The sequence below is a fragment of the Canis lupus genome, chromosome 26 (assembly GCF_011100685.1).
Source record: "Canis lupus familiaris isolate Mischka breed German Shepherd chromosome 26, alternate assembly UU_Cfam_GSD_1.0, whole genome shotgun sequence".
Lineage (NCBI taxonomy): Eukaryota > Metazoa > Chordata > Mammalia > Carnivora > Canidae > Canis > Canis lupus.
The window spans coordinates 2,124,071-2,148,943 of NC_049247.1; positions in this window are offsets into that span (position 1 = coordinate 2,124,071).

Below are 24,873 nucleotides of genomic sequence, written 5' to 3' on the forward strand. Positions count from 1 at the left end.
CCAACGACAAGCCAGACTTTGGCTTTTGCCAAAACTCGTTGTGTGAGCCGCCAGGGACGGTGCATCTGGAAATCCATGATGAAGAAATTTTGTGAAAAAAAAAAATTAAAAATCAAAGGAGAGTTTGGGGAAATGGGGCCAGGGGAATTTCCTTGGGTTTCTCCCATCTCTCCACTGCCAGCCCTGTCATCTGGATTCATCCTGCTGGAGGGCAGCGGGTGGACAGGGCACCCACTGGAGCCAAGGGTGCTGGCGGGTGGCAGAGAATTGCTGGGGTGTCCTGCAGAAAGCGACCTGGACTTGAGATGTGTTTTCCTGGGGTGCAGACCTTTGTGTGGGGTGGCGCTGCGGTCACAAAAAGTTCCTACTGTGCGGTCAGCCTGGGGCAGCATCTGCAGACTAGGGACTCAGTCGTGGAGGGCAGGGCCTGCAGGCCACCCTGTCCCCAGCGGGTCCTGGTTGGGAGAGGGGCCCTGTGTGCAGCAGACTTGGTGGCTTCACCCAGCCCGATTATCCCATAGGCCTGCAGGCCTGAGTCTGACCTGAGTCTTGCGGGGCTAAGACCAAGGTGCGGTCTGGCTGCATTTCCGCGGGAGGCTAATAGGAAGGAGGCCGATAGTTCTTCCAGACCCGTCCTGGAGGCTGCCTGCATCCCTCGGCTCCCGAGCCCTCCCTCCTGTCTCCCTTGTCACCTCTACATCCTCTTAGCTTCTTGCTCTCCTGAGGCCCCAGGGCCCCATGACCCAGGCAGCCTCCAGTCCCTCCCTAACCATGCCGGCAGCATCCCCTTTCCCTGACCCACAGCTCTGGACTTCAGCACACGGACCTCAGATTGCAAACCAAGGCCAAATGGGGGCCCTGCATCTCTTAACCTGCTGCTTTCATGCCCATGGCGATGTGCCAGGGATCCTGTCCCTCCCCAGGGACCCAGTCTCTGCGGCAGCAGAGGGGAGTGGCTCGGCCCCACACTCCACTCCCTGCAGAGCTCCCCCACAGGCCCAACCGGAGCCTCGGGCCATTCCTGCACCGTCCAGCAGTCTTGGGGGAACCTCATCTGCTGTTAGGGAATAATCCCGAACAAATGCTTTTCATCAAGGATCCCACAAGAAGCAACGTCAGGATCAGGCCTTTGAAATGTAAGCAATGTAACTACCAGAGGTGAGGGGCCCCAGCTTTAATTGAAGCTGTCTGGAAAACCGCAGTCTTCTTGAGGATAAAAAAAAAATGACCAACACACAGACCCTAGGAGCCTGCTCCGTGGGGCCCTGGCCCACCCTCGGCGCTGGGGAGTCTTGGGGCCCAGACTGGCTCCCGAGACGTTCCAGTCTTGCTCATGTTGAAATGAAAACAAGACAGGCTTTTCCGCCCGGAGGTGAACATCACCCCCTCGCCCTTCTAGAACATTCTCTGTAGTCATAGGGACCAGGTGGCCTAGTGGGTGGGGTCGCAGAGCCTCCCATCCCCTCATTCTTCTCCTCAGCTTCTTCCTGTTTTCTCTGATGGGTTGGGACCAGGCCTCGGGGATCAGTGAGGTGGATGTCTCCCCAAGGGATTGCACTGACCCCACGAGCACCCATCCACCACCAGGCCCCACTGCCCTGCATCCTGGGAGTTGGTGCCTCCAAATGCACTGGACGTTTGTCCCCCGGGCAGCATGGTCTACTCTGGGCACCACATGTGGCTGGGGTAGGCAGCACGAAAACAGAATGGACTCTTCACGTCGTAAGGAACAAATAGCCATCATTAGCCCCAATGTTGGCCTCACATTTTCTTGAGAGAATACCATCATTCTGAAAAATCCTAATGTTCTGGATTGGACAAAATTACTTCAATTGTCACACTCTTTGAGTTCAGAGAAATAAAAGGCACTATGGTTAGGAGGCCCTGCTTGGTTCGTGCTTCATTTCTTAATAGACTACGATGAACTTCAAATGAAGGAAGGTACCTGACCCCTGCACGGGGGGCGGGAGCAGACCCCAGCCCACACCTCCCCCTCCTCCTGCGACCTGGAGATCTTGGAGAAGCCTGGCCGCAGCCAGAATCCCAGGGCAGCTGCCCCATGGGCTGGGGCCTGGGGCCACAGGGTCTGCCCTGGGAGGATGGGAAGGCCCAGCAGGGGGCGGGGGGCTGGGAGGGTTGGCGCTGAAAGGGCAGCCTGTCTGCCTGCCTGTGCTTTGAAGGCACAAGCTTCTCATCACTGGCTCACCCCCGCTGCTCACAAGAAAGGCGCCAGCAGGATGGTATGAACAGTACAGGGCTGGCCGCCCCTCCTGTGCAGGAGGCCACAGCCCAACGCAGAAGGGGTGGGCGCCTTCCGGGAGGGGCAGATGGGGGCCGCAGGGGCTGTGCAGGGTGGTGGTCTCTGCACGTCAAGCAGTAGCTGCCGCCGGGCTGCCGTGGCTGGCCATGTGGGCACCTGAGCCAGGCCCGGAGAGCTCAGTGCCACCCCCTCCCTTTATGGTTCTGCTTCCCCATTTGGTAATGGTCAGAAGGCGTGCTGGTCATTGGCTCACTCCCCGAGTGTCCACAGAGCCTGTCCCCGGGGCCTCCCACCCCCTCCAAGCCCTGAGCAGGGATGTCCCTCCTTCCTAGCTTCTGGGATGGGGAGAGAAGGCAGGAAAGCGCTTGCCTTATGCCTGGCACGTGGCTGCACACGTGGCTGCTGGCAGCAGGGGTAGTTGCCAGGTCCATAGCAGGACCGAGTCTAAAGGGCATTTACGGAACAGGAAGGCTTCTGCAGAGTCTTCCGTAAGGACGAGGACAAGCTCGAAGTCCTGTGGGAGAAAGCCCCCCATCTCCCCATGAAGAGGGTGTCGGGGGGAACTGAGGCCCGCAGGGCAGTCATCACGGACTTGCTGGTGATAGACGGCCTGGTGACACGCCTTTGGGGCAACACCTTCCACTCACAGACAGGTGTGAAGCTGGGAACAAGATGTCTGCCAGGTGAAGGGAAGACTGGTCTGGGAGACAGACAAGAGGGAATGAGCCAGAACGATCTGGAAGCGGGTGGAACGTCCCAGGGGGACTGGAGAAGCTTCACACGATGATGGAGAATGGGGAGCTGCTTTTTGCTCTCCCAGGTGAGGCACAGAAGGCTGAGTCTTTCAAAACCATTTCTGTGTTTGAGCTTTAAAAACATGGGTTGATGCACAATGTTACATTTGCTTGGGGCTGAGGTTTGGGGTGGGGGAGATGCCAGCCTTCCTCCTTTCCCTGGCTGTATGTCCTTCTGCTCATTTGCATGATTGCTAGATGCTTTCACAGCATTGTGTGTGACATCTGCTGTGAGCAGGAAACTCTCCCAGATGGAGATGTCAGACCCACGTCCCGATTTCAGCTTATGAGAAAAGGAACCGAGACGCCCTGAGAATTTCAGGGGGAGCCCTTCCTACCTACAATATCACTTAATATTAATACTTAAATTAGACTTATTCCCTGTCCTGGCCTCACTACAAGCAAGAATATCTGTGAAGTAACCCACTTGGCAGTAAATGTAAGTATTTTCCTTATTAATATTATAAATAAATAGAGTAGTCTTTATGCAATAATGTCTATCTGTATTTGCATTGTGTGCCAACAGCAGTTCCCACCCAGCACCGAAACAACAGCCATGCAGCAGAAACAGCACAGGCTGGGAGCCCAACAGACCTGGCATGGCCCCTGCTGGCTTTTTAACCAAAGGCAGTGACCAAACCTCTCTGGGCTTCAACTTCCTATCACTGGTACAGCATTATAGGAGGGTAAATGGGAAGGGATAGTCCCGTGGCATCTACAAATCTTCCATGAAGGCTGTTGCATCTGCATGTGGAAATCAAGCCAGACCAGGAAGAGGAATTAGGGAGGAGACAGTGGGCTGTAACTGTGGCAAATATTGTCGATGTTTACTTTATGTCACGCTCATCCTACATGCTCATTGCGCACCCACAAGCTTATTATGTAGATGACCCTGTGTGGTATTCACTGATTATTCCCATTGCACACCTGAGCAATTCCAGCTCAAGGAAGAAGGTGGCTTTGCCCAAGGTCACACAACACGTAGGTGGCAGAGCTGGGGACCCGGGCATGGCCCTGATGCCCGTGCAGGTGCTCCTGCCCCCGGCTCCACTACATCTCCATACAGGACAGCGTGGACCGCCACCCAGACGACAGAGCATCCAGGCTGGGATGGGAGTGGGAAGATGAGCTTTGGAGGTGCGTGCAGGGGGCCCAGCAGCAACAACGGGGCTCAGCGGGTAAGAGAGGGAAGACACACATGCAGCATGGAAAGCATATGCTGGACCCAGGCCCCGAGCCTACCATACCCTGCATCCACATGCCCCATCACTGCCCCCACCTTGCAGATGAGCAAATGGAGGCCCAGCAAGGTGCAGAAACTTCAGGTCACACAGCATAGGAGGGGCAGTCAGGGCCAGTCCCTGTGTCTGCACAGGGTCTTTAGAGACTTTCTTCACAGACATTTCATGTGAAGTCTTTCTACGTGAACACATGGAACACATATGTAAATGTAAAATACACAAATAATATAAACACACGAAAATATAGAATACATGTAAGTATATACTATTATATTTACATAGACGATCCATATGCCATCACCACTATAATATGTACAATTCAGTGATTTTTACTGTATTCACAGAATTGTCTAGCTACGACCACTCTCACATTAGAATAGGGCATTACTGTAGGAGTCCATTTATTTTTTAATTTTTTAAACATTTCATTTATTTATGAGAGAAAGTGAGCAGGAGCAGGGGAAGGAGCAGAGGGAGAAGGAGAAGCAGACTCCCCACTGAGCAGGAAGCGTGATGTGAGGCTACATTCCAGGATTCTGGGATCATGGCCTGAGCCGAAGGCAGACACTTAACCCACTGAGCCATCCAGGCGCCCCTGTAGGAGTACATTATATGCAACACTAAGAATAGGCAAATCAATAGAGACAAAAATATTAGTGATCTCCAGGGGCCAGGCACATTTGGCTGAGTGGGGCTGACTGCTAAGGGCTATGAAGTTTCTTTTTGGGGTGATGGGAACCTTCTAACCTGAGATGGTCCTGAGGTTGGACAATTCTGTGAGTGTAGGATCCCTTCTTATGGCTGAAAGTGTTCCATTGGGGGGATAGACCTCGTTTTGTACATCTGGTCATCAAGGGAGGGACCTGTGGGTTGTCTGCACGTTTTGGCTATCGTAGGTAGTGTTGTGGTGAACCTCCAGGTACAGGCTTCCACATGGATGCGCTTTCATTCCTCTTGGGTAGACACCCGGGTGTGGGATTGCTGGCCTCACGGCACTTCCTGGCCTCTTCAAAGCTAGGCACAGAATCAAGCTGACCTGCAGAGAGCCCGTTCCTGCAGCATTTACTCTCTAGAAATACGCAGGCATCAGACCTACACCAGTGCATCACAGAGTCAGCTGGGAGCACATGAAGCTTTGTGCTTAGCCGAGGGCCCAGATGTAGCAAGCGTGCAAGGAATATTCTATTACTCTTCTTTCCAAACCTAGGTCGACCACTGAGAGTTCATTTTTATTAAGAGCCTTAAATTCATTTTGTGAGCCCCACAGAAATACATTCCATGTTCAAATTCATTTCAGCATGCATGGTCAGCCTCCTCCCCTACAGAGCACTAACTCCTATGGTGTCCAGTGCGGGAACCATGAAGAGGGAGAAGATTCTACATGTGGCGTGCCGGGGTGGTGCCTGGCACAGTACAACCCTGCCACCAATATTCCAATGCTCCAGCTCACGCTCTCCTCTGCCTGCTCTTGGCTCCACACTACTGGGATCCACCGGTGTATCTGATCTCTCATGGTTTGCAACCGCTTGGAAAAATAAAACGTCTGGGGCACAGAGAGGAGACAAATGCATACGTGGTTCACTGCCCATTAATCTTTGTCACTCTGTAGGTGTAGACATCAGACATCGGGAATCATGAGACAATTTTCTCTTAAGCACGTGCTTCTTATTAAAGGGTCTCTTAACTCATAAAAGCATTCTCTGCAGGGGAAAAGGAGTAAGAGCAGAGGATAGTTGGTAGGTTGTCTGTATAACATGGAATTCTAAAATACAAATAAAATTTAGAGGGTGCCTGGGTGGCTCAGTCAGTTGAGAGTCCAACTTGATTTCAGCTCATGTCTTGAGCTCAGGGTTGTGGAATCGAGCCCTGTGTCAGGCTCTGCATGGAGCAGTCTGCTTGTCCCACTCCTTCTGCATCTTCCCAGATTCATGCTCTTCGTCTGTCTCCCTCTTAAATAAATAAATAAATAAATAAATAAATAAATAAATAAATAAATAAATAATATCTGAGAAATAAAATAAAATACAGGTAAATTTTTAAAAACTCAGATCTGCTCCTTATTTCTATGCTCTGGCAGAGAGACAAGCCTCACCGGAGTCCCCTTTACTTGTCCACATGCACAGGGAGGGCTGGTTCCAGGAAATCTAAGAAAAAGATCCAGTCTGTGATCCCACTTGCTCTGAGGATACACATCCCCGCTGACTCTAAATGTCTGCTCCCAAAGTTGATTTTACCTTCTTTTCAATGACGGGTGGGTGAGGGGATGGCGGAGACATGTCCAACACTCTGGGTATAGAGCATAGTTGGAGAAACGTCTGCATGCTGAACCGTTACAGGTCGGGGAGTTGGACGTTCCGCAGCTCCTCCAAAATGTCTTTTTAAAAGAGTTTTGGGGGCAGCCCGGGGGCTCAGTGGTTTAGCGCCACCTTCAGTCCAGGGCGTGATCCTGGAGACCTGGGATGGAGTCCCACATTGGGCTCCCTGCATGGAGTCTGCTTCTCCCTCTGCCTGTGTCTCTGCCTCTGTGTGTGTGTGTGTGTGTGTGTGTGTGTGTGTGTGTCATGAATGAATGAATGAATGAATGAATGAATAGTTTTGGGATGCCTGGGTGGTTTAGCGGTTAAGCATCTGCCTTCAGCTCAGATAGTAATTCTGGGGTCCTAGGATCAAGTCCCACATCGGGGTCCCCGCAGTGAGCCTGCTTCTCCCTCTGCCTATATCTCTGCTTCTCTCTCTCTCTCTTTCATGAATAAATAAAATCTTTGAACAAATTAAATAAAAATAAAAAAATTCCTTTCCAATAGGCTCCACGCCCAATGTGGGGCTTGAACTCATGACCTTGAGATTGAGATTCACAACTCCACCGACTGAGCCAGCCGGTTGCCCCTTGAATGTGTATTTTAGGAGAAGATGTGCTGGCGGCTGGATAGAGGGAAATCTGATAAAATCAGAGGAGGAACATGGTAATAGTAAAAAAGTAGGTAGTGGGCACCTGGGCATTTGCTGAATAATTCTTTCAATGTCTGTGGATATCTTAAAATTTTTATAACAAAATGTTGTATCAGAAGGGTCTGGTGCAGGAATGACAGATCCTCTTTCTTCTGGGCTGGTTGCAAACTCTTCCCTCTCACAGGGCTGAAAGGTCAGCATGCTTTGGCAAATCCAAAGAACAGGGATGCACATCATAAGATTTTTTTTTTAATTTAAAATTTCTTTTTTTTTCTCTTAAAGAGGTCTGAATTTATTTATTTTTTATTTTTTTATTGGAGTTCAATTTGCCAACATACAGCATATCACCCAGTGCTCATCCCATCAAGTGGCCCCCTCAGTGCCCGTCACCCAGTCACCCCAACCCCCCGCCCACCTCCCTTTCCACTACTCCTTGTTTGTTTCCCATAATATTTAAGATAAGATCAGAGGAGGTTGGTGAAGGGCAGTGTTTAGGGGCCAGGGATGCTGAGGTCTGCAACTTACCCAAAAATGTGTCCAGAAATCAGCTGCCTGGTGGCAGGAGAGCTAAGGTTCTAGTGCCAAAGGCTGTGGGTGCTGTGGTGTTGTTGACACTTCGTTACCTGACAGGGAGCAGAGAGGGGTCTTCCAGCCCTGCAGCAACTAGCAGGTTGGGAGCGCAGATGGGGCTGCATGCTGCCGGGAGACCCTAGGACAGTGGCCCTCTGCATTTGATCATGCTCGCCTTCACCAGAACCAGCAGAAACCAGTGAGAGCTGGCACTAGCAGGGAATGGACACCTGTACTTTGGGGCCCTGAGAGGAAAGCTGCGTCTGTGTCCAGAGGTGCTGACCCTATCTGGGGCTGTGGTGCACACATAGGCACCCTGTCTGAGCCGTGCTCTGGGCACACACACCTGCCCCTCATCACTCCCGGGTTTACTGGGCAGCAACGCTCACATCCCTCCTGGTTTCCAGTCCTCTGTTCAAGTTGGATGGGGCTGACATCTTTAGGGCCCCTTCTTGACTTCCAGGGAGGGGAGCCAGGGGCTCAGATTGGGTACAACTGTTCCTTCTGAGCCCCTGTGCTCTTGTCCAGATGGTGGTCCACGGGACTCCAGCACGGTTATTGGTGGCACTCTGCTGCAGCAGGCTCAAGCAGAGGGGAGAGCTGGCTGGGCAACCCCTCTGGGAGTATGCACTGCATTTATACCGTCTGTAAAATCTGTAAAATAGGATAATTATAGGCTTTCATGAGAGGCCTTGGCAAAGAGACTGGCATATGGTAAATGTTCAGAAATGGCAGCATTACTCATCAGTGAGGACAGAGCGAACTTGTGTCCCAAATAGCACAACAGAGCCCTTGAGTACAGTGTCCCCACATACACAGATTATTCTGGTTATTCACGATTGAGTAATAAGCTGTCCTCGCTCCCCCTTCCCATGACCCTGAGCCTAGTGGCTTAAAGCAGCAACCTTCATTGGCTCTGCTCATGGATGAGCTGTTTGGGTAGCAGGTGCTGGGGACTGGCTCCCCTGGCTCCTCGAAGTGTTGCTGGGCACAGCTCAGCCGGACTCGGAGACGCTCACTCTCACGTGGGCAGCAGGCTAGTATTGGCTATTGATTGGGAGCTCAGTGAGTTTCAGCCCCTTGCCCCTGTGCCTCTCTGCAGAGCTTCTTGGGCTTCCTCAGAGCATGGCAGTCTCATGGCGGATTGACCACAACAAGGTACCTGCCTTCTTTCAGAGCGAGTGTTCCAAAAAGCTGAAGTAAAAGCTACAAGGCTTCGAATCCCAGTCTCAGAACATCACCTCTACCTTGTTTTATTGATTAAGCAAATGGTCAAGGAAAAGGAAGTTTCACTCCCTCTCTCAATGGGAGGAGTAGCATGGAATCTGCAGGTGGTTCTTACCTGCCACCTGTGGTCTAAGAAATGACTTGAGTGTCAGGCTGCAGCATCGCTGTATTTTGGGTACTTACTCAAATCTGCGCATTTCAAAACCTCCCTATCTTCCAAGCACAGATGTAAAAATCAGTACTTGGCCTCAGAAGTTTAGGTAATTAGGGAGACAAAGGAAAGACACTTGAAAAGATCTTTTGTTGCACATGCCGAAAGTGCAGATTAATCTAGATCAAAAATGCAGAGCCTGAGGGCAGAGATTCTCAGCACCAGAGTGCACCAGAGTAACCAGAGCAGGTTTGTTCAAAACATGGATTTCCAAGCCCCCACAGTCGAAGATTTTCCTTCGGTAGATCCAGAGCGGGGTCCAGGTAACTGTAAATTGAACAAATTATTTGATTCATCTTTTTGAAAGGTAATATATACCTTTCAAGAGGCAAAATCCATCAGGCCCAAGGACTATACAGTAGGATTTCCTCTTTCCTACCTTTGGCCCCAGCTGCTGAGCCCCCTCCTCAGAAGGAACTGGATGTTGCTTGCACTTCTTAGATATTTTTGCCGAGATGGTTCAGGCACATGCACACATTTAAATACAAGTAGATGCATGCACATGTGAGTATGAGTCTCTACCATATACATGTGTGCAGGTGTGCATAGTTAGCCCATGTGTGGAAATGTATTGAGTCTCCTGTATGAAGTAGATATAGGCGTTTCTGCATCCTCATATCTATACCTACAGGTACATGCATATGTATACACCCCGTCTCCATCCTCCAACCAGATCTCCTGTTTCTGATGTTACACACCTTGATGCTTCTTCCACACATTTTGGAGAACACCCCTGATCCTTTTAGCTACTACAGCATACTGCATTGCAGGGGTGGGTCCTCATGCTATTTATGCTATGAAATATTTATACTATTTATTCTTCACGAATTTATGCCGTTGTATCACTGACCAGTCTTTGGCCATAGTAGATCATGCCACACGGATGTCATTTGCACACAGGCATGTCTGTCTGAGACAGTCTTATTTCAAGGTCAAAAGATACGTGCACTTTAAATTTGTGATAGTTAAAAAAAATAAATTTGTGATAGTTTCTCCTTAATTACACTCTCTATAGTTGGCATCAGAGCACATTTGCATCAGTAATGTGTGAGGGAGGCTGAGACTCTTAACTCGTGGCCCAGGAGACTCTGATACACCCAGCTTGAGAGCTGTGGCACTGGAACCAGGCTTGGCTCTTGGCGTCTGAAATGCCGATGGAAGGCAGACTTCTGGAGGAGGTGGCTTCTGCAGGAGCTGGATAGGGCTGGCTCTGCAGTGTCACATACAATCCACCATGGAGAACATTTCTGCTGGCTGCTGGCTTTCCCAGGGCACAGGTGAGGTGGGTGCCTGGGGATTTGCCGCTGGTCAGTACATCTCTCCTAGACTCAGGTGAGTGTCTAGGACTAGACACCCTGGGAGGGTCAACTTTCAATGTCTGGCCTGGTCCAGCCACGGAGCCACCTTTGGAGCCACAGGAGCAGGAGCAGTGGTTTAGAGCATCTTCAGCCACCCAGAGGGGACAGAAAGAGGTTTTCCAATGTCACAGTGAACACATCCAGGGGGAGTGGCTGCAACTCTTTTCTCCTACTAAAATATGTTTCTTGTTTGCAGATGAAATGCTACATATCTGGAATGGGCTTCAAAGGGACCCAAGGGGTTGATGGCGTGAGTAGGCGTGCATGGAGCACAAGGCTGGCCCGACTGAGGGCCACTGGAGCTGTAGGAGGGATGCACAGATTCACTCCAGGCTTCTCCCCATCATGAAGCTCTTTCCTATGTCCCCTAATGAAAGGTTGCAATACTGGTTCTGCTTAAGACACAGAGATGAGTGAATATACCCAATTCTTTTGTCTATTTCAAAAACACATTGCAACAGCAGCTGACAATTTTAAGGACTTGTGTTAAACAGAACCGAAAGCTACTTTTACCGGCGCTGGCCCCCACTCCCAGCGCTTGGCAGATCCCTCCCCTGTTTCATCTCCTAAAGACTAACTCCATCACAAACTCTCTTGACAGCATCCAGATCCCTTGAATTGGCTATAAAATATTTCAAGGTCTCTGAGTAATTTAATGCCCTATGAAAGTAAAATAAATTGTGTACAAATAATTCAATAAGCTCAGGGAAGTGGGGAAAAAAAACATTAAGCATGTCACAGATGGCACCTCCAGGCAGCTTTATCAAAGCAAGTTTCGTAATTTAACAAAACCATCTTGGCATCACACACAAAAGCCCTCCTGTTTGATCCCTTAATAACACTGCTTAGCACTTTCTGGGGAGCTGGCTTCTAGCGCAGGAGCTGTTTCCAAGCATTAGCTAATCAATCATCAAAAGATATTTTCCACACAGGCAGGCAGGACTCGGAATGCTCACTTGACCCCCATGGAAGTGGCCTTGGAAGTTAAGAGGCTTTTTCAAGGTCACGTGAGGGGCAAAGGTTACCGTGGGGCTTGCAGCTAATGAGTTTCTGGTTTCTTCTGTGCTCCTGAGCAGGACCTGTCAGGTCCCCTCCTGGGCCACTGTGCCACCCCACCCTACCCTTACCCCCTGCCCGCCCATCCAGCAAGATCATTGGCTGCAGCTCCCTCCCAGCCTAGCCATGGGGTTCAGCTGAAGCAGCTTCAAGATGCGGTGTTCATCAAAATAGACTGGTAGAGTCGTTGTCACCTCCCCTGCCCTGGGCCTGGAAGTGGGCTGCACATATGTTCTTTCCAGAGAACAGAAAGCCTTGCTTGGGGAAAGATAGCACAGAACCTGCCCCCAATTTTTCCTCAGCAGTTCATATTTGTTCTAGGAACTGTGTTTTTAAATTTCAGGAGTAATACGTGCACAGGTTGAAGAGGCAAACAGCACACAAGGACTTAAAGGGAAAAGAGGAAGGCCAAATACTGTATGTAGCTCTTCCCCCTCTGGGAGGGGCTTCCCGTCCCCCTCCCCATGCTCCAGGGTGGGCTGCACTCAGGTCACTGCTAAGGAGACAGGAGGAAACGGACAGGCAGCATCTTGACCTGGGGGCACGTGCAGGCACCACCTCACCAGGGTAGCAGGGTGGCTAGGGGACCCCTAGCATGACACGCCTGTCACATTCTCCCTCAAGCCCAGCCAAGTTGTGAGAAAAACTGTCAGATAAACCCAAGCTGAGGGATGCTGCATAACACGCCTGACCAGCATGGTCACTACTGCTGACCATCAGTAAGGGTTATGGAAGACGGTCGTGGTAGAGAAACCCAGGCACCAGGAGCCTAAGGACACGTGAGGGCCGCGTGCTTGCAAGCCCCAGCTGGGGATGCGGGGACAGCCAGGACTTCTGTGGAAGGCTGGTGGCACCTAGAGGGATCTCTGCTGCTGCCCCAGGGCTGCTGTCTTGGCTGTGACCAGTGTCCCCCGGTGACATGGGGTGGCTGCACGTGGGGAAGCTGAGACCAGGGAAGGACATACAGGAACTGTCCACAACATCTTTTTAAACAATGAACACACTTTGGTTTCTGGGGCAGGTTTAGGTTCCTAGCTACTCTGGACTACCTTGTCAGGTTTTATGTAAATCAAAACTTTTCCAAATAAAAAGTCTAGTTAAAACAAAATTAGATGTAAAAGTCCTCCGCCATCCTCCCTCCTGCCTCAGTGGACAGAGATAAGTAGACAGACAAAGTGGTTGCCACTTTCTAAAATATTCTTCCAGGATTCTGTGGCACCTAAACTGTTGTTGTTGTTTTTTTTTTTTAAACCAGGGTTGGATCCTATAATCCATACTTTTGGTTTCTTGCCTTTTTTGCTTAATCCACATATGGGAAGTATTCTTTGCAGTGACATGGCCATACCTCACTGTTTGTAACCATCCGCAGGACGTCTTTTGGCAGATTCCCATAATTTATTTCATCAGATCCTGGCAGGTGCACCAGCTGGTTTTGTTTTTTGACTATTTTAACAACACTGGTGTGTCACACACACACACACAAAGTCAATAAACACAAGAAAGAAAAAGCTTAGCTTTACTCATAATTGAAAAGTCAAGATGCAGATGATGTTGGCATATCACTTTTGGTCTCTTGGACAAGCTTGTCTATAGCCCATGCCATGAAAGTATGCGAGAGGAAAACTCATTTGCCCCCGGGGGTGTGACTTCAGCAAGTCTGAGCACAGGGCCAGCAGGCTGGGCAGAGACTTGGGGATCCTGGATGAGCTTCTGGGAAGCTGGTAAAATTCTCTTGTGAATGTGCTATTGGTTACACAGGTGTGTTCGCTTTGAGGACCACAGCCATGATCTCTACAGTTTTCTGTATGTTTCCATTTAATGAAAAGTTAAGTGAAAAAGGTGCCTAGATTTAAGCAGACTCCCCATCTGTCAGTTACAAGAAAATGCGTAGGATGGGGGGAGCTCCTAGCAGATGTTCTCTCCCTGGCAGCATATATACAATATATAGATGATCTTCAGGAAAACCTCATCAATATACTATAATTACTAGATTTAAAATGTCAGACAAAATCATACCCTTATCTAAATTTCTACAAGTAAGCTAACCAAAAAACCCAGCATACTAATTACAATTCTTTTTTCCCCCCATTTGCAAAGATTTAAGGAGAAAACCTTAAAATGTAAGTAGCTGGGGGTTACTCTGAGAAAAAGAGGACAGAGATATAAGTTAATATAGTTGATGACTGAATCTCAATAACTTGACAGGCTTAATCTAGGTCAGTAAACTGACCTCTTATTTGGGAAAACCCAGGCTGAAATCGGGTATGCCACATCTTCCAAACCCAAAGTAAGCACCTGGAGAAGGCCGCTGTGGGCCTCCAGAGGATGCTTTCCCTGAGCACCTGGGGGTGAAGTGTGAAATCTGCTACTTTAAGAACAAATGGCGTCACATCTTACACTCCCTTCGAAATATGGGCTCATGAAGGAAAAAGTGTTTCATCCAGGACCGGAAGGATGATTTTAAACAGCCCACTGTACGAGTCAAAGAGAAAACAGATACTGGAATCTTTAATTTTGTTGATGCATCCAATTCACCTTCACTTTTAGAAAATGGTTAACCTCTTACATTTGTATCCCATTCATGTTTATAAATTTACAACTTGGGAAGAAAAAAAATAATAATAAAAAGAACAAATGATGCTTCCCTGAGGGACAAGTTGAGGCTGGAGCTTGGGTGCCAAGAGGGAGCATCCAGATGGCCACCCTGCCCCCTAGAGCTAACAGCTGAGCTGAACTGCAAAGCAATGCCCGCAAATGTTTTGGTAAAATCCTCAGAACTGAATCGCTGAACCGCAGTCTCGAAGCCATACAAGGACCAGCATCCTGCTGGAGGAACAGGCAGTGACCACCTCCTCTGTGCAGACAGCCCCAGGCCCACCCTCAATTAAGACCAACCTTTATTTTGGTTGCTCTTTGATAAAGCAAAGCCTCCTCTGATTTCCCCATATTTTTCTGGCTTCTGTGTGTCACACAAGCCTTTTACATTATTAATAAAAGTTTTGAATTGAGTTACTTTGCTCTTGAATATGAAAGGTTCTCTTTGGGGGACTTTGAAACATGCTAGCTGCAAACTTCCATTAAGGCACTTAGAAATAAAACGTGATGATCATCTTCCTTTGAACATCTGGAGTTTCTAAAAATCAAGACCGCCCATGGAACCCGGAATCATATTTGCACTAAAAGAAAGCACCAGATCTGACTCAAAGAGCTCTCCATTTGGATGTGGTGTAATTAAAAGCTTACTCTGGCAGGCTGTTGCTATGGGCACGGTGTTTGGTGACGTGTCTAAGAATCATAAAGGCCAGCAGGGCTGTATCAGGCAGGCAAGGTGATCTGGGTAGGGGTTTTTAGGTGTGCATTTGAGAGGGCTGGTTGGAGGTGGGGGTGAAGGGAAGGATGGGTGCATCCCAAAGTTCCTTCAGCCTCAATTATTTGTCTGGAGGTGAAGTGGGAAAGATCTCCGTACTGGGTGGGCAAAATTCTAGGGAGGTAGGTGGTGGTACCCAGAGCTGCTACACAGAATTATTCTGGTATCAAATATTTCCTTTATTTTTTTTTTTGAGATTTTATGTATTTATTCATGAGAGACACAGGCAGAGAAATAGGCAGAGGAAGAAGCAGGCTCCTTGCCAGGAGTCGGATGCAGGACTCGATACCAGGACCCCAGGATCACAACTTGAGCCAAAGGCAGACGCTCAATCACTGAGCCACCCAGGCACCCTAAATATTTCCTTTTGAAGTTGATTTTTGTTTCTTTGTCTATTGCAACAGTGGTGCCCAGACACAAATAGGTTTGGGGCAAATGACCCATTTGTTTTCAGCCTACAGAGACAAATTTCTGGGGAGTAAGGTGCAATTAATAACCCTAAACAACACAATCTAAGCTTCTGATTTCCTACAAATCCTTTCCTGGGTGTTCCGGCCCATGCTGCCATCTCCCTTAATCGAAGACCTCACAGTAACTTGTACAGTGGTCTACATAGCTTATGTGAATTCAGGTGTCACTGACTAGCTGGACAGCCTTCCATGGGCCACTTGGCCTCTCCGTGGTTCAGTGTCCATCCACGGTGAAAGATCACCTGCATTCCACAGGGTGGTGAGGAGGCCTGCGTGGGGTGGGCCACAGGCAGCGCCTCAGCAGGGCACACAGCAGGTGCTCAGGATTTAGGTAGTCTCATTCTGTCCTTCACAGTTCCCACTGGCAGAATGATCATAAACCTAGAGCCCCACTTAATTCCCACTGCCCATGGGGAAGCAGGCACTGCTATTATACCCATTTCATGGACTGGAAGACAAAGCCACCCAGCGTTGGGGTGCTGGAAGTGGGGCGGGAGCTGCGACTTTTGAGACAGGGCCCTGCCATCTCCTGCTCCTTGACAAGCATCTGGTAGCCCTGCTCAGGGCCAGTCAATGCCGGTCCTCATCCTGCTTGTCATTTCATAGGATGCTCACAACGCCCTTGTGAGGTGAGATTACCTGTTTCATACACGGTGGGACATGCTCAGCAAGTCTCCCTTCACTTGTCCGAGGCCATCGTGCTGGGAAGAGGAGGGTTTCTACCCAGAGTGTGCAGAAGATGCTTTTACCGGGGGCCCTACCTTCTCAGGTCCGGTCGGCTTGGCAACTCCTGTGCAGAAAGCATGTGGGTATTTTATGGGGTGCAGATGGAGCGCAGGGGGATTCAGAGCCCAAATAAAATCCAAGGTGGGCACTGCCAAAGTTGTGAGCCAATTAGAGCCAATTATAGACTTTTATACAATCTGACAATCATTTTCTTGCAAGAATCTTTTATTATTTTGTGCATCACAAATCTGATGGTATAGACTTGTCTGGTAGCTTTTGTGTCCCATCATCACCAACTTCTTTCCCAGTGTTCAGCAACTACCATCCACCCTGTGTAGTGTGTGCTTATGGGCATGTCTCTGTCCTGCCCCGTCCCCATTCATGTCACAATAGCCCCAAGGCAGGACAGGTGCCTTCAACACAGCCCATAGAGGCTCCTGACACCGAGATGTCCTAACGTCCTAGAGCGCAGGGCAGGTTGCACACTTGGATTTCTGGCTTCTCTTCGCCTCTTGCCTGGGCTGTGGCTCCCGAGCATGCCAGAGCCCTGCCACTGTTACCCCGAACAGAACCCACTCGGGCTCCCGTGGGAGGGTGGATCTTAACCAAAATGAAGTAGTCTTCAATGGGGCATGGTTGTCAATTTTGCAGGACTACTAACTCACCTTTTAGTTAAGTAGGTGTAAACTCAGATGCTCCCAGAGTCAGCCAGGCAGAAAACAGGGTACTGTGTGGGCTTGAGGCGGGCGTTTAGGGGCAGTGAGGATGTGCAAACCATAGGATGTGAGGTCTGACCAGGGGGCAGCCACCTGCTGCCTGGTGCCAGCACACCTCTTCCTAGGGGAAGGTCGGCCTAGGGCAGCAGAACATGCCAGGTCAAGAGAACTATGAACGGGAATATTTAATTCAAATCTCTGGACCTCAGAAGTACTAGAAGTTCCTGTTTCCTTAAATAACATCTAACGGTTAAAGGAACGACAAACAGCATCCTACCTGTCTCCCCAGAAGCTACAGCTGTGCGCCAGCAGTTTCTCTGACATTTGTTTCAGTTTTGAACATCTGCTGTGCTCCAGACACGACGTTCGGTGCTGGCAGAGGGACGGTGAGCAGGACACCTCAGAGGGACCATCCGTTCTTGGAGCTCCTAACTGCACTCCAACAGCATCTGTCCTTTGGTGACTGGCAACCCTCTGAGGTTCATCAGTGTGGCTGATGTCAGGATGTTCTTCCTTTAAAAAGGAATCACATTCTACTGTATGGATGGACTATATTTGTATCCCAATTAGTCCATGGACACTGGGTTGCCTCTGCCTCTCCGCTCTTGTCAATAATGCTACTATGAACGTGGGTGTGCAAGCATCGATTTGAGCCTCTACTGTCAGTTCTTTTCTGCCCAGCAGTGGGATTGCTGGATTTGGTGGTAATCCTGTTTATGTTTTTGGGAGCTACCATATCATTTTCCACTGTGGCCACACTGTTTTACTGCTGTCCCACTTTGGATGGAGCCCTGAGAGGTGAAGATGTGTCCCAGCCCATGCAGCCATGGAGCAGACCGCACAGCGTCATGGCAAATTGAGGAGTGTGGGCCCTGGGGGGCGTGGTTCCGATGCCTGCCTGCTACTCATGCCTGAACAATGAGGATGTGTGCAAGTTATTTTAACTCCCTGTGTGGCCTCAGTCATAGAAGGGGGTGTGGCTAACAAGTCCCTGGTTATAAGGTTGTTAGGAGGAGAGCTATAAGCACAGGCACTCAGGACAGAGCCTTGTGCTTGGTGGGATCTATATAAGACTTTGTTCAATAAAATGTGACCAGTTCTTGCCAAATCATCCATATTTTTATGTTTTATTTTATTTTTCTTAGATTTTATTTATTTATTTATTCATTCATTCATTCATTCATTCATTCATGAAAGACACAGAGAGAGAGGCAGAGACATAGGCAGAGGGAGAAGCAGGTTCCATGCAGGGAGCCCCATGCAGGACTTGATTCCAGGACCCTGGGATCACGAGCTGACCTGAAGGCAGACGCTCAACCATTGAGCCACCCAGGCATCCCAATCATCCATATTTTTAAACAGAAGCTGGAAATCTAGATTTTTTTATGTGAAATTTTGTGCTTTTAAAATGTTGGCAAGCAGTTCAGATTCAAAATAAAATCTTATGTGAGCCTAAGAGATATATCTGTGAGCCAGAAATGACACTGGGCTGCCTGGGTGCCTGTGTGGCCTTTCAATTAGAAGTCATGTGCTCCAGAGACAGGAAGGCTACCTGGAGGAGGACACATTAGAATGGGAATGCGGTGCAGACAACCTCATACTGGCAGAGTGAACGGCAAGTATGTGTTTAGCTCTTTAAGAACTTGTCCAAAATGTTAGGGGCTGCAGCGGGCCTCCCCAGAAGTCATATGTTGACTTCCTAACCTCTAGGACCTTGGAATGTGATGGCGTTGGGGGATGGGTTTAACAAAGATAGTAAGGTGAAATAAATCGAGGTTGCTAGCCTGGGCTCCAATCCAGTAGGACTCGTGTCCTTTGAACAAGAGGGAATCTAGACCCAGACCCACATGGAGGGAAGACCACATGGGGACACAGAGTGAGGGCTGCATCTACAGGCCAAGGAGAGAGGCCTGGACCAGACCCCTTCACTTGGCCTGCAAGGGCAAAGGCACCGACTGTGGACTTCTGGCCTCCGCGCTGGGAGACACTGGAGTCTGTGGTCAAAGCCCCCTGGTGGGTGGCACTGGGTCACAGCTGCCCTGACCACCTGATTCAGTAGCTACGGCATCTCACTGACTCAGCGGGGATGCACGAGGCTCTCGGCGCTGGCCTCACCGCCCCGTGGTGCCATCATTCCTCTCGTTGTGACTGTCCTACTGTGTGCAAGGCCATCTCAGGATGGCATCTGCCTGTTTGTAATTGGTTTCAGTTGGGGTAATAGAAGTAAGTAAACGTAATAGAATTAAACACTGAAATGTGTACAATACGGTCGTATTCGGTACCTGCGGGCCATTGGGCACTTCTAGTCTCCAAACGCTTCCTCATGCTGCGGCCACACCCTGTGCCCTTCCCTGGCCCGCAGCCATCACTCACCCCGTCCCTGTCTCTGGATGCCCCCTGTGGACATCTTCCAAGCATGGAATCACAGTGCATGGCCTTGGGCCTCTGGTTTCTCTCTCTCAGCATCATATCTCCGACATTCATCCCCATGACGTGGCTGGATAGTGCTCCACCATGTGGCTGGACATGTAGGGCTCACCTGCACGCATCTGCTGGTGGACGTGCGTGTGTCCTCACCTGGGTGGCTGTGAGCAGTGCTGCCTTAGCATAGTTTCCACTGGCCTTTCCCGGTGACAAGCACTGCTGAGCGGCTCCTCGTGGGCTCCAGCCAATGGCTTACCATGCACCTTGTGTGCACCTTGGCCGGGTCCCCCCACTTCACTGAGCCTCAAGATTCTCCTCATCTTTACGGTTAGATCACCACCGCTTCCCTGCAGGTTACAGGGTGGGTGGACATGATCGTGTGTACAGAATGGCCCTGGCTGATGCAGGTGGAGGTGTTGATTCCCAGCCACACTCAGAATCCTCTTACTAGAACTCCCGGAGAGTCTGAAAGGTTTCGCCTGTCTGGACCTGGCTTGATGTTGTGGTTGTGAATCTGGGTCACTGGGCCCGCCAGCAGGGAAGGAGGCAGGCACTCTGGGGGCCCTGCGCCCTTGACAGCTCAGCTCAGAGGACTGTTGTTTTCCCGGCTGTAAGAGAAGCCACTGCCCGGATCAAAAGTACTGCAGATGGATGTGAGTAAGCTAATGGGGCAGGCAAAGTATGGAAAGAAAAGGTGCTAACTAAAGCCTCAGGAGGCTCCATGTTTCTCTTCTCTCCTGTGGTGATCAGTCTGTCAGGGGAACAGAGTCAAAGCAGGAGCATTTACTACTGGTCTGGATACCAACAGCTTGGTCTGTGGCTGAGAAACCAACGGCTTGGTCTGTGACATCTGAGTGTCCCTAACTCCAAAACAGAGTGAAGGAAAGCACAGTCCTACTGTGTGCAAGGCCATCTCTTCCTCTTCCTTGAACACATACACATGCACATAGGCACTCACAGACCCACATGCAAACACATACATGTACACATAGAGACCCACATGCACACACACAGATAACATTCATATGCATAAACACATATGCACACATGTATGCATACAAATGCATGTGCAAACACAGGTGTACATGTGTGTGCACATGAACGCATGTATGCAAACATGTAAATATACACAAACACGCTCACACACAAGTACACAGACACATGCACTTGCACACACACACAGTCCTTCCTAGGGACTCTACGACTAATCTTGGAGATGAACTCAACACTCTCTAGAAAAACAAAATGCAGTGGTTTTTATTACCGTCCTATGGCTCTGAAGTCATAAACCAGTGACTATTTCCCTTAAGCTCTCAGCAAACAGGCAGGGACACGAGGACAGCTTCTGGGGGGACAAGAGATCATCTGAATGCTGTTTACACAGGCATGTTCACTTGGGAAAATTCTTCAGGAGATACAGGTAGGATCCATACACACTGACAGAGTAAAAAGTTAACAGAAGTCGCAAAATACAGCCCCTTCACCGGCTGGTCCCTGGTGGGATACTGAGCTCTTCCCACCCTCGTGCATGCACTGACCTGACATAACAGGTATGCTGGGTGGTCAAGTCTGAAAAGTGCAAGGCCCTGCCTCTTACGTGGTTCACTTTCAGCATCAAGCCCTACAGGCCGTCGGGCTCTTGAGAGGAGCCATACCACCCAGGGCAGAGTTGGGCCTGGCTCGGAACATCGAAGCAACTTCTGTGGCATCCTGCCGGCCTCCCTGGCAGGCGAGAGGCCAGAACAGATGTGGGGAAGTTCTCTTTGTCAGGAACAGACGAGCAGGCTCGCGCAGACCCTTTGATCTCACCTCGGAAGAAAGTTATCATCCATCCCCCAGAATCTTTGCAGTTCGGACATGAAAGACAAAGGGAGGAAGATGTGCGGGGCACAGGAAACCCACGGAAAACAGAGTGCATGGCCTTTGAACGCCGGCGGTTCCCAGAATGGACGTGCTGTGTGGCCACTGAGCTTCCTAGAGAATTTTCCTTTTTTATCTTTTCTCAGATGGAGATGTGCAAACCCTTGGCTTTTGATTGGGGTGGTGGCAAACACCCGGCCCTTCATGGGAGGAAATGGAGTCACTCTGGTCTAAAACAGAGAGGGAGGTGGGGGTCCAGGGGAATAATGGGAAGTTCAGGCTGGGTGGGGCAGAGATGGGAACCTTCCCTGCTCCCCGCGTCCCTACCCCTTGCTTGGGGAGAACCGAGGACCGGGAAGGACACCCAGTGAGATCTGGCAGCTGGGATACCCTCACCAGTTTCTGCTCAGACTCGATGTGGCCAGGGCCAGCGCTGCCCCTGCGGTCTCTGGGTGCTGGTAGGCCTGGAAGCCCTGGGTGTGGGCAGGACTCTGACTTGGAAGTGGGCATCAGAGGAAGGAGGCTTGGGGTGAGGCCATGTGCCGGTCAGATGGCAGCAGAGGCAGCTGGCTCTGGGGGCAGTGAGCTTCATGAGGCAAAGATCCCAGCCCCACTGGGCTTGCCAGAGTCCAATGGAACTGGGGGGCACCGAGCGGTGGTGGCCCTCAGATGCTTGGCTCTTTGACGGGGCTCCAGCCTCTGTGAGCTGCTCAGCATCATGCCAACAAACAGCCACTGCTTCCTTGGCCAGCACTCATTGGCTGCTGGGAAGCCTGACTCACAGTGACCTGGCTGTCACCCTAGAGCACGCTCCTGCTTCTCTCAGTCCTCCCCTCCCCAGGCTCAACCTCTCAAACGTTCAGTGCTGCTCACATCCATCTTTCCCATGGTTGTCTTTCCAACCACTCGTTTGAGTGTGTCCATGGTCTTTAGTCCTCCAGTCACCCAGCAAGGAGGGCTGCCTTCCCTAATTGGCTCAACAGAGTGACATCCACACGGCACAGGGCTGGCTCAGGGCCAGAGGCAGAAGGGTCAGCCTGCACGGTGTGATGGCACTGGGAAGCGGCTCCCACCGTAGGAAGGCATCCAGGTCCGGGTGTCCATGTCCCCGACTGCAGGGCACTACCAGACGCTTCCACCTGTGCTGTATGTTCCTTCATTACGGGACAGTACCCACCCCTCAAATTCCTCATGTTTCCATATCACCTGAAGCAGCAGCGTTGAGAGTTCCCATCTTGTCCTCAAGACCCCATCTCCATGGCTCTCTGGTGGCACAGGTTCACAGCACCCGAGGCCAGGCCTCATTAGTGGTGCCCACCTCCATGGGAGATAACTAAGAGATCTCTCCAGAGTCACAACCAGGGGCACTTTTGGTATTTGTCTGTAGAGCCGTCCTGGGGGAGCCGATTGCTGCCCCCACACCAACACTCCCCCATGAACTTGCCAAACTCCCTATTGTCATCGGACATGTAAACTGTCACCAGCCTGGGCGATGGGATGTGGGCACCCAAGGTTGTCTCATCTGAGCATTAGGGGCTCCTCACTCTCCCACGCCTTGATTTGCATTCATATTTCCACTTCCTTCTGCCTCTCTGTATCCTTGGCCCCTTTTGCTGCGAGTCTGGTTTCCTCCCTCTCATGGGCTCACAGGAGCCCGCTGGGGGCTCTGAACACAAATCCTTGCCTGCGAGGTCCCCTCCAGGCCCTTTCTTCCCGTTTGACTTGCCCTTTTGTGTGTGGTCACTGGAGCCGCACTGAATTTTAGATTTGGTTATAGTAAGTTTTACATCTTCTGTTCTGTTCCTGTGAAAACATGTTCCCTTCCACATCACATGTCCTCTCAAACTCTGTTTTCCGATAGACAAATGATCACCACTTACTGCTGCTGTCTACATGGCCTGGATGTGTGTGTGCACACAGGTCACACGTGCAGGCGGGCAGCTCTGCACAGAAACACACACACACAGGGCCACGTGCATACATGCACATCTCCACATCTCGTACATATCGTACATAACAATGTATTTTATGGAGGAGGAACCTATAATCACAGATACAAAATATATCACACATAACCAGTTCTCTTCTGTAAAATAAAGAGAAAACAGACAAGGATCTGCTCTGCCAGGCTCGTGGATTTGTAATGAGAAACAAAACAGGATGTATGTGTGTATATGCACCAATATTATAAAATGCTGGGTAACATTTATTTCTTTCCCACCAGACTTCAGTTCAACAGAAGAAAGTCTTTAAAGGCCAAGAAGTTCACCAAGTCCTTACAGGAAATGCACCCTTCTCTTAATAACAGCCAGTATTTAAGAAGCTCCACTTCTTGCCAGAAATGCTAAGCACCCACGGCTATTCCCAGGAGCAGGAGCAGCATGCAGGGCAGTGTGGGGCTTGAACCCAGGAGGCCCAGCTTCCAAAGTGTGGGCTTGGTCCTCCTATCAGCTTGCCTCCCACTCAATGACTAAACTTGGGGCTGGTTTATTATTGAGTTGAGCTTTTAAAGATGATTTTGAATATAATTTTAACTTTATAACTTCATGGCTGTTCTTTCTTTCTTTCTTTCTTTCTTTCTTTCTTTCTTTCTTTCTTTCTTCTTTCTTTCTTTCTTTCTTTCTTTCTTTCTTTCTTTTTCTTTCTTTCTTTTCTTTCTTTTTTTTTCCATTCTTATTTTAAATAAAAAAGAAGGAAACTTGACCACCTTTTGATTCTAAATGACAGAGGGTTAAGGCAAGATGGTGGAAGAGTAGGGGTCCTCAACTCACCTGGCCCCACAAACTTACCTAGATAGCTTTCAAAACATCCTGAACACCATGAATTCGAGCTGAGATTTAAAGAGAGAACGGCCATAATGCTACAGAGAGAAAAGTTTTCACTTCTAACAGAGTAGGAAGGCAAAAAATAAATAAATAAATCAAGTGGAGGAGGGGAACCATAACAAGCCTGGAGAAAGTGGAGCCATGAAAGCCTCCGGGGCATGAAAGCCCAGCCCTGGAGAAGTGGAAACTTTAAAATGCGCACCTGAGTTTTCCCAAACTGAAGAGTGCTTTGCAGGGAAATCGAGCAGAATTGCAGGAGGAGCCTGAAGCCTCAAGATTCCCGGAGACAATGTTAAGAGGAGGTGTGCCCGGGGGAAACTTCACCGCAAACCGGGTCTGATATTGGTAAAGGGCTGGAGCACTGCAGCCCTTGGAGCATTTGGGAAAAGCCAGTCGGTCAGGTGGGCCCGCGGAGCTGCCTTTACTGATGAGGTTGCACTCTGTTCCCTGCTGGAGAGGTGGATCCCAGGGCCTGAGCGGACACAGCCCAAGATATGCACTCCCCCGGGACTGGTGGAGGCCGGGAGGGCACAGGACAGTGAGGACTCTCCTGCTGCCGGGCACCCTCAAGCTGTGCAGATCAACGCCCCCGCACTGCCCCCAGGAGCATCCAGGCCAGTGCGGAGTGGGATCTGCTGTAGTTACTGCAGGGAGCTGGCTCCAGGGCTGGATACCTGGCCGCCACCAGTGTGGTTGTTCCTCCTTGTTTCATCTTGTACCTGGGAGAGGCGGGGCCGCCAGGGAACGGAGTCCTCACAAGGTAAACAGCTCCCACTGAGCCCAGCACCTGGCTGGGGGTAGGGTATCTCCGCCCAGGTG